General features: G+C 46.3%; 1 non-coding gene and 26 pseudogenes across 1 annotated transcript; all 27 read left to right on the top strand.

Annotated features, from left to right (window-relative positions):
- The first annotated feature begins 168 nt into the window (after positions 1-168).
- Positions 169-287, top strand: LOC133566979 (5S ribosomal RNA; annotated as a pseudogene).
- Positions 288-655: 368 nt separating this feature from the next.
- LOC133565730 (5S ribosomal RNA) lies at positions 656-774 on the top strand (annotated as a pseudogene).
- A 364-nt stretch (positions 775-1,138) lies between these two features.
- LOC133566457 (5S ribosomal RNA) lies at positions 1,139-1,257 on the top strand (annotated as a pseudogene).
- A 364-nt stretch (positions 1,258-1,621) lies between these two features.
- Positions 1,622-1,740, top strand: LOC133566991 (5S ribosomal RNA; annotated as a pseudogene).
- A 368-nt stretch (positions 1,741-2,108) lies between these two features.
- LOC133565616 (5S ribosomal RNA) lies at positions 2,109-2,227 on the top strand (annotated as a pseudogene).
- A 365-nt stretch (positions 2,228-2,592) lies between these two features.
- LOC133566641 (5S ribosomal RNA) lies at positions 2,593-2,711 on the top strand (annotated as a pseudogene).
- A 368-nt stretch (positions 2,712-3,079) lies between these two features.
- Positions 3,080-3,198, top strand: LOC133567315 (5S ribosomal RNA; annotated as a pseudogene).
- Positions 3,199-3,562: 364 nt separating this feature from the next.
- Positions 3,563-3,681, top strand: LOC133567390 (5S ribosomal RNA; annotated as a pseudogene).
- A 365-nt stretch (positions 3,682-4,046) lies between these two features.
- Positions 4,047-4,165, top strand: LOC133565340 (5S ribosomal RNA; annotated as a pseudogene).
- Positions 4,166-4,530: 365 nt separating this feature from the next.
- On the top strand, positions 4,531-4,649 carry LOC133566821 (5S ribosomal RNA; annotated as a pseudogene).
- Positions 4,650-5,013: 364 nt separating this feature from the next.
- On the top strand, positions 5,014-5,132 carry LOC133565440 (5S ribosomal RNA; annotated as a pseudogene).
- Positions 5,133-5,496: 364 nt separating this feature from the next.
- LOC133565066 (5S ribosomal RNA) lies at positions 5,497-5,615 on the top strand. Its single transcript, XR_009809415.1, has one exon. It is a non-coding gene; the product is annotated as a 5S ribosomal RNA (ribosomal RNA).
- Positions 5,616-5,983: 368 nt separating this feature from the next.
- LOC133566184 (5S ribosomal RNA) lies at positions 5,984-6,102 on the top strand (annotated as a pseudogene).
- Positions 6,103-6,470: 368 nt separating this feature from the next.
- On the top strand, positions 6,471-6,589 carry LOC133567168 (5S ribosomal RNA; annotated as a pseudogene).
- A 368-nt stretch (positions 6,590-6,957) lies between these two features.
- LOC133567279 (5S ribosomal RNA) lies at positions 6,958-7,075 on the top strand (annotated as a pseudogene).
- Positions 7,076-7,438: 363 nt separating this feature from the next.
- LOC133565410 (5S ribosomal RNA) lies at positions 7,439-7,557 on the top strand (annotated as a pseudogene).
- A 369-nt stretch (positions 7,558-7,926) lies between these two features.
- Positions 7,927-8,045, top strand: LOC133565185 (5S ribosomal RNA; annotated as a pseudogene).
- A 368-nt stretch (positions 8,046-8,413) lies between these two features.
- On the top strand, positions 8,414-8,532 carry LOC133565736 (5S ribosomal RNA; annotated as a pseudogene).
- Positions 8,533-8,896: 364 nt separating this feature from the next.
- Positions 8,897-9,015, top strand: LOC133567003 (5S ribosomal RNA; annotated as a pseudogene).
- A 368-nt stretch (positions 9,016-9,383) lies between these two features.
- LOC133566169 (5S ribosomal RNA) lies at positions 9,384-9,502 on the top strand (annotated as a pseudogene).
- A 364-nt stretch (positions 9,503-9,866) lies between these two features.
- On the top strand, positions 9,867-9,985 carry LOC133565040 (5S ribosomal RNA; annotated as a pseudogene).
- Positions 9,986-10,350: 365 nt separating this feature from the next.
- On the top strand, positions 10,351-10,469 carry LOC133565186 (5S ribosomal RNA; annotated as a pseudogene).
- A 368-nt stretch (positions 10,470-10,837) lies between these two features.
- Positions 10,838-10,956, top strand: LOC133566181 (5S ribosomal RNA; annotated as a pseudogene).
- A 368-nt stretch (positions 10,957-11,324) lies between these two features.
- On the top strand, positions 11,325-11,443 carry LOC133567015 (5S ribosomal RNA; annotated as a pseudogene).
- A 365-nt stretch (positions 11,444-11,808) lies between these two features.
- LOC133565187 (5S ribosomal RNA) lies at positions 11,809-11,927 on the top strand (annotated as a pseudogene).
- A 368-nt stretch (positions 11,928-12,295) lies between these two features.
- Positions 12,296-12,414, top strand: LOC133565738 (5S ribosomal RNA; annotated as a pseudogene).
- A 364-nt stretch (positions 12,415-12,778) lies between these two features.
- On the top strand, positions 12,779-12,897 carry LOC133565041 (5S ribosomal RNA; annotated as a pseudogene).
- The last annotated feature ends 283 nt before the right edge of the window (positions 12,898-13,180 follow it).

The following is a 13,180-nucleotide window of genomic DNA, read 5'->3' on the forward strand; positions in this document are numbered from 1 at the left end:
TGTGCCTCAAGGCACTTCAGTGCTAACAGTGGGGCAAAAGTCCAAAGAGTTACATAGGCTGAGAAAAAGAGCAGTGATTATTGTATCACACACGTGTAGCTCCTTGCAGAAAGGTCCTGTCAACCAGCTTGCCACATTTAAAAATTGAATTCTGAGGACTGCCTCTCGGCTTACGGCCATACTACCCGAAGATCGCCCGATCTCGTCTGATCTCGGAAGCTAAGCTGGGTCTGGCCTGGTTAGTACTTGGATGGGAGACTGCCTAGGAATACCAGGTGCTGTAGGCTTTTAGCGATGCTCCCAGTATAGGGCGCACTTTCTCCCTTTTGTTTTTTTCACAATGGCTATAGATACTTGCCACACTTGTCAAAACGCTACATTATGCTCGTCCAAACAAACCGCTGGTCTCCACCCAAAACATGTTTGTTTAGTTTTGACTCGGTCTGAAATTTATAGCAAGATTTGCAGTGTCGCCAACAGTGACCCATGTGCCTCAAGGCACTTCAGTGCTAACAGTGGGGCAAAAGTCCAAAGAGTTACATAGGCTAAGAAAAAGAGCAGTGATTATTGTATCACACACGTGTAGCTCATTGCAGAAAGGTCCTGTCAACCAGCTTGCCACATTTAAAAATTGAATTCTGAGGACTGCGTCTCGGCTTACGGCCATACTACCCGAAGATCGCCCGATCTCGTCTGATCTCGGAAGCTAAGCTGGGTCTGGCCTGGTTAGTGCTTGGATGGGAGACTGCCTAGGAATACCAGGTGCTGTAAGCTTTTAGCGATGCTCCCAGTATAGGGCGCACTTTCTACCTTTTGTTTCTGTCACAATGGCTATAGATACTTGCCACACTTGTCAAAACGCTACATTATGCTCGTCCAAAGAAAACGCTGGTCTCCACCCAAAACATGTTTAGTTTTGACTCGGTCTGAAATTTATAGCAAGATTTGCAGTGTCGCCAACAGTGACCCATGTGCCTCAAGGCACTTCAGTGCTAACAGTGGGGCAAAAGTCCAAAGAGTTACATAGGCTGAGAAAAAGAGCAGTGATTATTGTATCACACATGTGTAGCTCATTGCAGAAAGGTCCTGTCAACCAGCTTGCCACATTTAAAAATTGAATTCTGAGGACTGCGTCTCGGCTTACGGCCATACTACCCGAAGATCGCCCGATCTCGTCTGATCTCGGAAGCTAAGCTGGGTCTGGCCTGGTTAGTACTTGGTTGGGAGACTGCCTAGGAATACCAAGTGCTGTAGGCTTTTAGCGATGCTCCCAGTATAGGGCGCACTTTCTCCCTTTTGTTTTTGTCACAATGGCTATAGATACTTGCCACACTTGTCAAAATGCTACATTATGCTCGTCCAAACAATACGCTGGTCTCCACCCAAAACAAGTTTAGTTTTGACTCGGTCTGAAATTTATAGCAAGATTTGCAGTGTCGCCAACAGTGACCCATGTGCCTCAAGGCACTTCAGTGCTAACAGTGGGGCAAAAGTCCAAAGAGTTACATAGGCTGAGAAAAAGAGCAGTGATTATTGTATCACACACGTGTAGCTCATTGCAGAAAGGTCCTGTCAACCAGCTTGCCACATTTAAAAATTGAATTCTGAGGACTGCCTCTCGGCTTACGGCCATACTACCCGAAGATCGCCCGATCTCGTCTGATCTCGGAAGCTAAGCTGGGTCTGGCCTGGTTAGTACTTGGATGGGAGACTGCCTAGGAATACCAGGTGCTGTAGGCTTTTAGCGATGCTCCCAGTATAGGGCGCACTTTCTCCCTTTTGTTTTTTTCACAATGGCTATAGATACTTGCCACACTTGTCAAAACGCTACATTATGCTCGTCCAAACAAACCGCTGGTCTCCACCCAAAACATGTTTGTTTAGTTTTGACTCGGTCTGAAATTTATAGCAAGATTTGCAGTGTCGCCAACAGTGACCCATGTGCCTCAAGGCACTTCAGTGCTAACAGTGGGGCAAAAGTCCAAAGAGTTACATGGGCTAAGAAAAAGAGCAGTGATTATTGTATCACACACGTGTAGCTCATTGCAGAAAGGTCCTGTCAACCAGCTTGCCACATTTAAAAATTGAATTCTGAGGACTCCCTCTCGGCTTACGGCCATACTACCCGAAGATCGCCTGATCTCGTCTGATCTCGGAAGCTAAGCTGGGTCTGGCCTGGTTAGTACTTGGATGGGAGACTGCCTAGGAATACCAGGTGCTGTAGGCTTTTAGCGATGCTCCCAGTATAGGGCGCACTTTCTCCCTTTTGTTTTTGTCACAATGGCTATAGATACTTGCCACACTTGTCAAAACGCTACATTTATGCTCGTCCAAACAAAACACTGGTCTCCACCCAAAACATGTTTAGTTTTGACTCGGTCTGAAATTTATAGCAAGATTTGCAGTGTCGCCAACAGTCACCCATGTGCCTCAAGGCACTTCAGTGCTAACAGTGGGCCAAGAGTCCAAAGAGTTACATAGATTGAGAAAAAGAGCAGTGATTATTGTATCACACACGTGTAGCTCATTGCAGAAAGGTCCTGTCAACCAGCTTGCCACATTTAAAAATTGAATTCTGAGGACTGCGTCTCGGCTTACGGCCATACTACCCGAAGATCGCCCGATCTCGTCTGATCTCGGAAGCTAAGCTGGGTCTGGCCTGGTTAGTACTTGGTTGGGAGACTGCTTAGGAATACCAAGTGCTGTAGGCTTTTAGCGATGCTCCCAGTATAGGGCGCACTTTCTCCCTTTTGTTTTTTTCACAATGGCTAGAGATACTTGCCACACTTGTCAAAACGCTACATTATGCTCGTCCAAACAAACCGCTGGTCTCCACCCAAAACATGTTTGTTTAGTTTTGACTCGGTCTGAAATTTATAGCAAGATTTGCAGTGTCGCCAACAGTGACCCATGTGCCTCAAGGCACTTCAGTGCTAACAGTGGGGCAAAAGTCCAAAGAGATACATAGGCTGAGAAAAAGAGCAGTGATTATTGTATCACACACGTGTAGCTCATTGCAGAAAGGTCCTGTCAACCAGCTTGCCACATTTAAAAATTGAATTCTGAGGACTGCGTCTCGGCTTACGGCCATACTACCCGAAGATCGCCCGATCTCGTCTGATCTCGGAAGCTAAGCTGGATCTGTCCTGGTTAGTACTTGGATGGGAGACTGCCTAGGAATACAAGGTGCTGTAGGCTTTTAGCGATGCTCCCAGTATAGGGCGCACTTTCTCCCTTTTGTTTTTGTCACAATGGCTATAGATACTTGCCACACTTGTCAAAACGCTACATTATGCTCGTCCAAACAATACGCTGGTCTCCACCCAAAACAAGTTTAGTTTTGACTCGGTCTGAAATTTATAGCAAGATTTGCAGTGTCGCCAACAGTGACCCATGTGCCTCAAGGCACTTCAGTGCTAACAGTGGGGCAAAAGTCCAAAGAGTTACATAGGCTGAGAAAAAGAGTAGTGATTATTGTATCACACGCGTGTAGCTCATTGTAGAAAGGTCCTGTCAACCAGCTTGCCACATTTAAAAATTGAAGTCTGAGGACTGCGTCTCGGCTTACGGCCAGAATACCCGAAGTTCGCCCGATCTCGTCTGAGCTCGGAAGCTAAGCTGGGTCTGGCCTGGTTAGTACTTGGATGGGAGACTGCCTAGGGATACCAGGTGCTGTAGGCTTTTAGCGATGCTCCCAGTATAGGGCGCACTTTCTCCCTTTTGTTTTTGTCACAATGGCAATAGATACTTGCCACACTTGTCAAAACGCTACGTTTATGCTTGTCCAAACAAAACACTGGTCTCCACCCAAAACATGTTTAGTTTTGACTCGGTCTGAAATTTATAGCAAGATTTGCAGTGTCGCCAACAGTGACCCATGTGCCTCAAGGCACTTCAGTGCTAACAGTGGGGCAAAAGTCCAAAGAGTTACATAGGCTGAGAAAAAGAGCAGTGATTATTGTATCACACACGTGTAGCTCATTGCAGAAAGGTCCTGTCAACCAGCTTGCCACATTTAAAAATTGAATTCTGAGGACTGCGTCTCGGCTTACGGCCATACTACCCGAAGATCGCCCGATCTCGTCTGAGCTCGGAAGCTAAGCTGGGTCTGGCCTGGTTAGTACTTGGATGGGAGACTGCCTAGGAATACCAGGTGCTGTAGGCTTTTAGCGATGCTCCCAGTATAGGGCGCACTTTCTCCCTTTTGTTTTTGTCACAATGGCTATAGATACTTGCCACACTTGTCAAAACGCTACGTTTATGCTCGTCCAAACAAAACACTGGTCTCCACCCAAAACATGTTTAGTTTTGACTCGGTCTGAAATTTATAGCAAGATATGCAGTGTCGCCAAAAGTCACCCATGTGCCTCAAGGCACTTCAGTGCTAACAGTGGGCCAAGAGTCCAAAGAGTTACATAGGCTGAGAAAAAGAGCAGTGATTATTGTATCTCACACGTGTAGCTCATTGCAGAAAGGTCCTGTCAACCAGCTTGCCACATTTAAAAATTGAATTCTGAGGACTGCGTCTCGGCTTACGGCCATACTACCTGAAGATCGCCCGATCTCGTCTGATCTCGGAAGCTAAGCTGGGTGTGGCCTGGTTAGTACTTGGTTGGGAGACTGCCTAGGAATACCAAGTGCCGTAGGCTTTTAGCGATGCTCCCAGTATAGGGCGCACTTTCTCCCTTTTGTTTTTCTCACAATGGCTATAGATACTTGCCACACTTGTCAAAACGCTACATTATGCTCGTCCAAACAAAACGCTGGTCTCCACCCAAAACATGTTTAGTTTTGACTCGGTCTGAAATTTATAGCAAGATTTGCAGTGTCGCCAACAGTGACCCATGTGCCTCAAGGCACTTCAGTGCTAACAGTGGGGCAAAAGTCCAAAGAGTTACATAGGCTGAGAAAAAGAGCAGTAATTATTGTATCACACAAGTGTAGCTCATTGCAGAAAGGTCCTGTACACCAGCTTGCCACATTTAAAAATTGAATTCTGAGGATTGCCTCTCGGCTTACGGCCATACTACCCGAAGATTGCCCGATCTCGTCTGATCTCGGAAGCTAAGCTGGGTCTGGCCTGGTTAGTACTTGGATGGGAGACTGCCTAGGAATACCAGGTGCTGTAGGCTTTTAGCGATGCTCCCAGTATAGGGCGCACTTTCTCCCTTTTGTTTTTGTCACAATGGCTATAGATACTTGCCACACTTGTCAAAACGCTACATTATGCTCGTCCAAACAAAACGCTGTTCTACACCCAAAACAAGTTTAGTTTTGACTCGGTCTGAAATTTATAGCAAGATTTGCAGTGTCGCCAACAGTGACCCATGTGCCTCAAGGCACTTCAGTGCTAACAGTGGGGCAAAAGTACAAAGAGTTACATAGATTGAGAAAAAGAGCAGTGATTATTGTATCACACACGTGTAACTCATTGCAGAAAGGTCCTGTCAACCAGCTTGCCACATTTAAAAATTGAATTTTGAGGACTGCCTCTCGGCTTACGGCCATACTACCCGAAGATCGCCCGATCTCGTCTGATCTCGGAAGCTAAGTTGGGTCAGGCCTGGTTAGTACTTGGTTGGGAGACTGCCTAGGAATACCAGGTGCTGTAGGCTTTTAGCGATGCTACCAGTATAGGGCGCACTTTCTCCCTTTTGTTTTTTTCACAATGGCTAGAGATACTTGCCACACTTGTCAAAACGCTACATTATGCTCGTCCAAACAAACCGCTGGTCTCCACCCAAAACATGTTTGTTTAGTTTTGACTCGGTCTGAAATTTATAGCAAGATTTGCAGTGTCGCCAACAGTGACCCATGTGCCTCAAGGCACTTCAGTGCTAACAGTGGGGCAAAAGTCCAAAGAGTTACATAGACTGAGAAAAAGAGCAGTGATTATTGTATCACACACGTGTAGCTCATTGCAGAAAGGTCCTGTCAACCAGCTTGCCACATTTAAAATTTGAATTCTGAGGATTGCCTCTCGGCTTACGGCCATACTACCCGAGGATAGCCCGATCTCGTCTGATCTCGGAAGCTAAGCTGGGTCTGGCCTGGTTAGTACTTGGATGGGAGACTGCCTAGGAATACCAGGTGCTGTAGGCATTTAGCGATGCTCCCAGTATAGGGCGCACTTTCTCCCTTTTGTTTTTGTCAAAATGGCTATAGATACTTGCCACACTTGTCAAAACGCTACATTATGCTCGTCCAAACAAACCGCTGGTCTCCACCCAAAACATGTTTGTTTAGTTTTGACTCGGTCTGAAATTTATAGCAAGATTTGCAGTGTCACCAACAGTGACCCATCTGCCTCAAGGCACTTCAGTGCTAACAGGGGGGCAAAAGTCCAAAGAGTTACATAGGCTGAGAAAAAGAGCAGTGATTATTGTATCACACACGTGTAGCTAATTGCACAAAGGTCCTGTCAACCAGCTTGCCACATTTAAAAATTGAATTCTGAGGATTGCCTCTCGACTTATGGCCATACTACCCGAAGATAGCCCGATCTCGTCTGATCTCGGAAGCTAAGCTGGGTCTGGCCTGGTTAGTACTTGGCTGGGAGACTGCCTAGGAATACCAGGTGCTGTAGGCTTTTAGCGATGCTCCCAGTATAGGGCGCACTTTCTCCCTTTTGTTTTTGTCACAATGGCTATAGATACTTGCCACACTTGTCAAAACGCTACATTATGCTCGTCCAAACAAACCGCTGGTCTCCACCCAAAACATGTTTGTTTAGTTTTGACTCGGTCTGAAATTTATAGCAAGATTTGCAGTGTCGCCAACAGTGACCCATGTGCCTCAAGGAACTTCAGTGCTAACAGTGGGGCAAAAGTCCAAAGAGTTACATAGGCTGAGAAAAAGAGCAGTGATTATTGTATCACACACGTGTAGCTAATTGCAGAAAGGTCCTGTCAACCAGCTTGCCACATTTAAAAATTGAATTCTGAGAACTGCCTCTCGGCTTACGGCCATACTACCCGAAGATCGCCCGATCTTGTCTGATCTCGGAAGCTAAATGGTTCTGGCCTGGTTAGTACTTGGATGGGAGACTGCCTAGGAATACCAGGTGCTGTAAGCTTTTAGCGATGCTCCCAGTATAGGGCGCACTTTCTCCCTTTTGTTTTTGTCACAATGGCTATAGATACTTGCCACACTTGTCAAAACGCTACATTATGCTCGTCCAAACAAAACGCTGGTCTCCACCCAAAACATGTTTAGTTTTGACTCGGTCTGAAATTTATAGCAAGATTTGCAGTGTCGCCAACAGTGACCCATGTGCCTCAAGGCACTTCAGTGCTAACAGTGGGGCAAAAGTCCAAAGAGTTACATAGGCTGAGAAAAAGAGTAGTGATTATTGTATCACACACGTGTAGCTCATTGCAGAAAGGTCCTGTCAACCAGCTTCCCACATTTGAAATTGAAGTCTGAGGACTGCGTCTCAGCTTACGGCCATACTACCCGAAGATCGCCCGATCTCGTCTGAGCTCGGAAGCTAAGCTGGGTCTGGCCTGGTTAGTACTTGGATGGGAGACTCCCTAGGAATACCAGGTGCTGTAGGCTTTTAGCAATGCCCCCAGTATAGGGCGCACTTTCTCCCTTTTGTTTTTGTCACAATTGCTATAGATACTTGCCACACTTGTCAAAACGCTACATTATGCTCGTCCAAACAAACCGCTGGTCTCCACCCAAAACATGTTTGTTTAGTTTTGACTCGGTCTGAAATTTATAGCAAGATTTGCAGTGTCACCAACAGTGACCCATCTGCCTCAAGGCACTTCAGTGCTAACAGTGGGGCAAAAGTCGTAAGAGTTACATAGGCTGAGAAAAAAAAGCAGTGATTATTCTATCACACACGTGTAGCTCATTGCAGAAAGGTCCTGTCAACCAGCTTGCCACATTTAAAAATTGAATTCTGAGGACTGCCTCTCGGCTTACGGCCATACTACCCGAAGATCGCCCGATCTCGTCTGATCTCGGAAGCTAAGCTGGGTCTGGCCTGGTTAGTACTTGGTTGGGAGACTGCCTAGGAATACCAGGTGCTGTAGGCTTTTAGCGATGCTACCAGTATAGGGCGCACTTTCTCCCTTTTGTTTTTTTCACAATGGCTATAGATATTTGCCACACTTGTCAAAACGCTACATTATGCTCGTCCAAACAAACCGCTGGTCTCCACCCAAAACATGTTTGTTTAGTTTTGACTCGGTCTGAAATTTATAGCAAGATTTGCAGTGTTGCCAACAGTGACCCATGTGCCTCAAGGCACTTCAGTGCTAACAGTGGGGCAAAAGTCCAAAGAGTTACATAGGCTGAGAAAAAGAGCAGTGATTATTGTATCACACACGTGTAGCTCATTGCAGAAAGGTCCTGTCAACCAGCTTGCCACATTTAAAAATTGAATTCTGAGGACTGCCTCTCGGCTTACGGCCATACTACCGGAAGATCGCCCGATCTCATCTGATCTCGGAAGCTAAGCTGGGTCTGGCCTGGTTAGTACTTGGATGGGAGACTGCCTAGGAATACCAGGTGCTGTAGGCTTTTAGCGATGCTCCCCGTATAGGGCGCACTTTCTCCCTTTTGTTTTTCTCACAATGGCTATAGATACTTGCCAGACTTGTCAAAACGCTACATTATGCTCGTCCAAACAAAACGCTGGTCTCCACCCAAAACATGTTTAGTTTTGACTCGGTCTGAAATTTATAGCAAGATTTGCAGTGTCGCCAACAGTGACCCATGTGCCTCAAGGCACTTCAGTGCTAACAGTGGGGCAAAAGTCCAAAGAGTTACATAGGCTGAGAAAAAGAGCAGTGATTATTGTATCACACACGTGTAGCTCATTGCAGAAAGGTCCTGTCAACCAGCTTGCCACATTTAAAAGTTGAATTCTGAGGACTGCCTCTCGGCTTACGGCCATACTACCCGAAGATCGCCCGATCTCGTCTGATCTCGGAAGCTAAGCTGGGTCTGGCCTGGTTAGTACTTGGATGGGAGACTGCCTAGGAATACCAGGTGCTGTAGGCTTTTAGCGATGCTCCCAGTATAGGGCGCACTTTCTCCCTTTTGTTTTTCTCACAATGGCTATAGATACTTGCCACACTTGTCAAAACGCTACATTATGCTCGTCCAAACAAAACGCTGGTCTCCACCCAAAACATGTTTGTTTAGTTTTGACTCGGTCTGAAATTTATAGCAAGATTTGCAGTGTTGCCAACAGTGACCCATGTGCCTCAAGGCACTTCAGTGCTAACATTGGGGCAAAAGTCCAAAGAGTTACATAGGCTGAGAAAAAGAGCAGTGATTATTGTATCACACACGTGTAGCTCATTGCAGAAAGGTCCTGTCAACCAGCTTGCCACATTTAAAAATTGAATTCTGAGTACTGCGTCTCGGCTTACGGCCATACTACCCGAAGATCGCCCGATCTCGTCTGATCTCGGAAGCTAAGCTGGGTCTGGCCTGGTTAGTACTTGGATGGGAGACTGCCTAGGAATACCAGGTTCTGTAGGCTTTTAGCGATGCTCCCAGTATAGGGCGCACTTTCTCCCTTTTGTTTTTCTCACAATGGCTATAGATACTTGCCACACTTGTCAAAAGGCTACATTATGCTCGTCCAAACAAAACGCTGGTCTCCACCCAAAACATGTTTAGTTTTGACTCGGTCTGAAATTTATAGCAAGATTTGCAGTGTCGCCAACAGTGACCCATGTGCCTCAAGGCACTTCAGTGCTAACAGTGGGGCAAAAGTCCAAAGAGTTACATAGGCTGAGAAAAAGAGCAGTGATTTTTGTATCACACACGTGTAGCTCATTGCAGAAAGGTCCTGTCAACCAGCTTGCCACATTTAAAAGTTGAATTCTGAGGACTGCCTCTCGGCTTACGGCCATACTACCCGAAGATCGCCCGATCTCGTCTGATCTCGGAAGCTAAGCTGGGTCTGGCCTGATTAGTACTTGGATGGGAGACTGCCTAGGAATACCAGGTGCTGTAGGCTTTTAGCGATGTTCCCAGTATAGGGCGCACTTTCTCCCTTTTGTTTTTGTCACAATGGCTATAGATACTTGCCACACTTGTCAAAACGCTACATTATGCTCGTCCAAACAAAACGCTGGTCTCCACCCAAAACATGTTTAGTTTTGACTCGGTCTGAAATTTATAGCAAGATTTGCAGTGTCGCCAATAGTGACCCATGTGCCTCAAGGCACTTCAGTGCTAACAGTGGGGCAAAAGTCGTAAGAGTTACATAGGCTGAGAAAAAAAAGCAGTGATTATTGTATCACACACGTGTAGCTCATTGCAGAAAGGTCCTGTCAACCAGCTTGCCACATTTAAAAATTGAATTCTGAGGACTGCCTCTCGGCTTACGGCCATACTACCCGAAGATCGCCCGATCTCGTCTGATCTCGGAAGCTAAGCTGGGTCTGGCCTGGTTAGTACTTGGTTGGGAGACTGCCTAGGAATACCAGGTGCTGTAGGCTTTTAGCGATGCTCCCAGTATAGGGCGCACTTTCTCCCTTTTGTTTTTTTCACAATGGCTATAGATACTTGCCACACTTGTCAAAACGCTGCATTATGCTCGTCCAAACAAACCGCTGGTCTCCACCCAAAACATGTTTGTTTAGTTTTGACTCGGTCTGAAATTTATAGCAAGATTTGCAGTGTTGCCAACAGTGACCCATGTGCCTCAAGGCACTTCAGTGCTAACATTGGGGCAAAAGTCCAAAGAGTTACCTAGGCTGAGAAAAAGAGCAGTGATTATTGTATCACACACGTGTAGCTCATTGCAGAAAGGTCCTCTCAACCAGCTTGCCACATTTAAAAATTTAATTCTGAGGACAGCCTCTCGGCTTACGGCCATACTACCCGAAGATCGCCTGATCTCGTTTGATCTCGGAAGCTAAGCTGGGTCTGGCCTGGTTAGTACTGGGTTGGGAGACTGCCTAGGAATACCAGGTGCTGTAGGCTTTTAGCGATGCTCCCAGTATAGGGCGCACTTTCTCCCTTTTGTTTTTTTCACAATGGCTATAGATACTTGCCACACTTGTCAAAACGCTACATTAAGCTCGCCCAAACAAACCGCTGGTCTCCACCCAAAACATGTTTGTTTAGTTTTGACTCGGTCTGAAATTTATAGCAAGATTTGCAGTGTCGCCAACAGTGACCCATGTGCCTCAAGGCACTTCAGTGCTAACAGTGGGGCAAAAGTCCAAAGAGTTACATAGGCTGAGAAAAAGAGCAGTGATTATTGTATCACACACGTGTAGCTCATTGCAGAAAGGTCCTGTCAACCAGCTTGCCACATTTAAAAATTGAATTCTGAGGACGGCATCTCGGCTTACGGCCATACTACCCGAAGATCGCCCGATCTCGTCTGATCTCGGAAGCTAAGCTGGGTCTGGCCTGGTTAGTACTTGGATGGGAGACTGCCTAGGAATACCAGGTGCTGTAGGCTTTTAGCGATGTTCCCAGTATAGGGCGCACTTTCTCCCTTTTGTTTTTGTCACAATGGCTATAGATACTTGCCACACTTGTCAAAACGCTACATTATGCTCGTCCAAACACGACGCTGGTCTCCACCCAAAACATGTTTAGTTTTTACTCGGTCTGAAATTTATAGCAAGATTTGCAGTGTCGCCAATAGTGACCCATGTGCCTCAAGGCACTTCAGTGCTAACAGTTGGGCAAAAGTCGTAAGAGTTACATAGGCTGAGAAAAAAAAGCAGTGATTATTCTATCACACACGTGTAGCTCATTGCAGAAAGGTCCTGTCAACCAGCTTGCCACATTTAAAAATTGAATTCTGAGGACTGCCTCTCGGCTTACGGCCATACTACCCGAAGATCGCCCGATCTCGTCTGATCTCGGAAGCTAAGCTGGGTCTGGCCTGGTTAGTACTTGGTTGGGAGACTGCCTAGGAATACCAGGTGCTGTAGGCTTTTAGCAATGCTACCAGTATAGGGCGCACTTTCTCCCTTTTGTTTTTTTCACAATGGCTATAGATATTTGCCACACTTGTCAAAACGCTACATTATGCTCGTCCAAACAAACCGCTGGTCTCCACCCAAAACATGTTTGTTTAGTTTTGACTCGGTCTGAAATTTATAGCAAGATTTGCAGTGTTGCCAACAGTGACCCATGTGCCTCAAGGCACTTCAGTGCTAACAGTGGGGCAAAAGTCCAAAGAGTTACATAGGCTGAGAAAAAGAGCAGTGATTATTGTATCACACACGTGTAGCTCATTGCAGAAAGGTCCTGTCAACCAGCTTGCCACATTTAAAAATTGAATTCTGAGGACTGCCTCTCGGCTTACGGCCATACTACCGGAAGATCGCCCGATCTCATCTGATCTCGGAAGCTAAGCTGGGTCTGGCCTGGTTAGTACTTGGATGGGAGACTGCCTAGGAATACCAGGTGCTGTAGGCTTTTAGCGATGCTCCCCGTATAGGGCGCACTTTCTCCCTTTTGTTTTTCTCACAATGGCTATAGATACTTGCCAGACTTGTCAAAACGCTACATTATGCTCGTCCAAACAAAACGCTGGTCTCCACCCAAAACATGTTTAGTTTTGACTCGGTCTGAAATTTATAGCAAGATTTGCAGTGTCGCCAACAGTGACCCATGTGCCTCAAGGCACTTCAGTGCTAACAGTGGGGCAAAAGTCCAAAGAGTTACATAGGCTGAGAAAAAGAGCAGTGATTTTTGTATCACACACGTGTAGCTCATTGCAGAAAGGTCCTGTCAACCAGCTTGCCACATTTAAAAGTTGAATTCTGAGGACTGCCTCTCGGCTTACGGCCATACTACCCGAAGATCGCCCGATCTCGTCTGATCTCGGAAGCTAAGCTGGGTCTGGCCTGATTAGTACTTGGATGGGAGACTGCCTAGGAATACCAGGTGCTGTAGGCTTTTAGCGATGTTCCCAGTATAGGGCGCACTTTCTCCCTTTTGTTTTTGTCACAATGGCTATAGATACTTGCCACACTTGTCAAAACGCTACATTATGCTCGTCCAAACAAAACGCTGGTCTCCACCCAAAACATGTTTAGTTTTGACTCGGTCTGAAATTTATAGCAAGATTTGCAGTGTCGCCAATAGTGACCCATGTGCCTCAAGGCACTTCAGTGCTAACAGTGGGGCAAAAGTCGTAAGAGTTACATAGGCTGAGAAAAAAAAGCAGTGATTATTGTAT

Source organism: Nerophis ophidion, linkage group LG13 (assembly GCF_033978795.1).
Source record: "Nerophis ophidion isolate RoL-2023_Sa linkage group LG13, RoL_Noph_v1.0, whole genome shotgun sequence".
In the NCBI taxonomy this organism is placed as follows: Eukaryota; Metazoa; Chordata; class Actinopteri; order Syngnathiformes; family Syngnathidae; genus Nerophis; species Nerophis ophidion.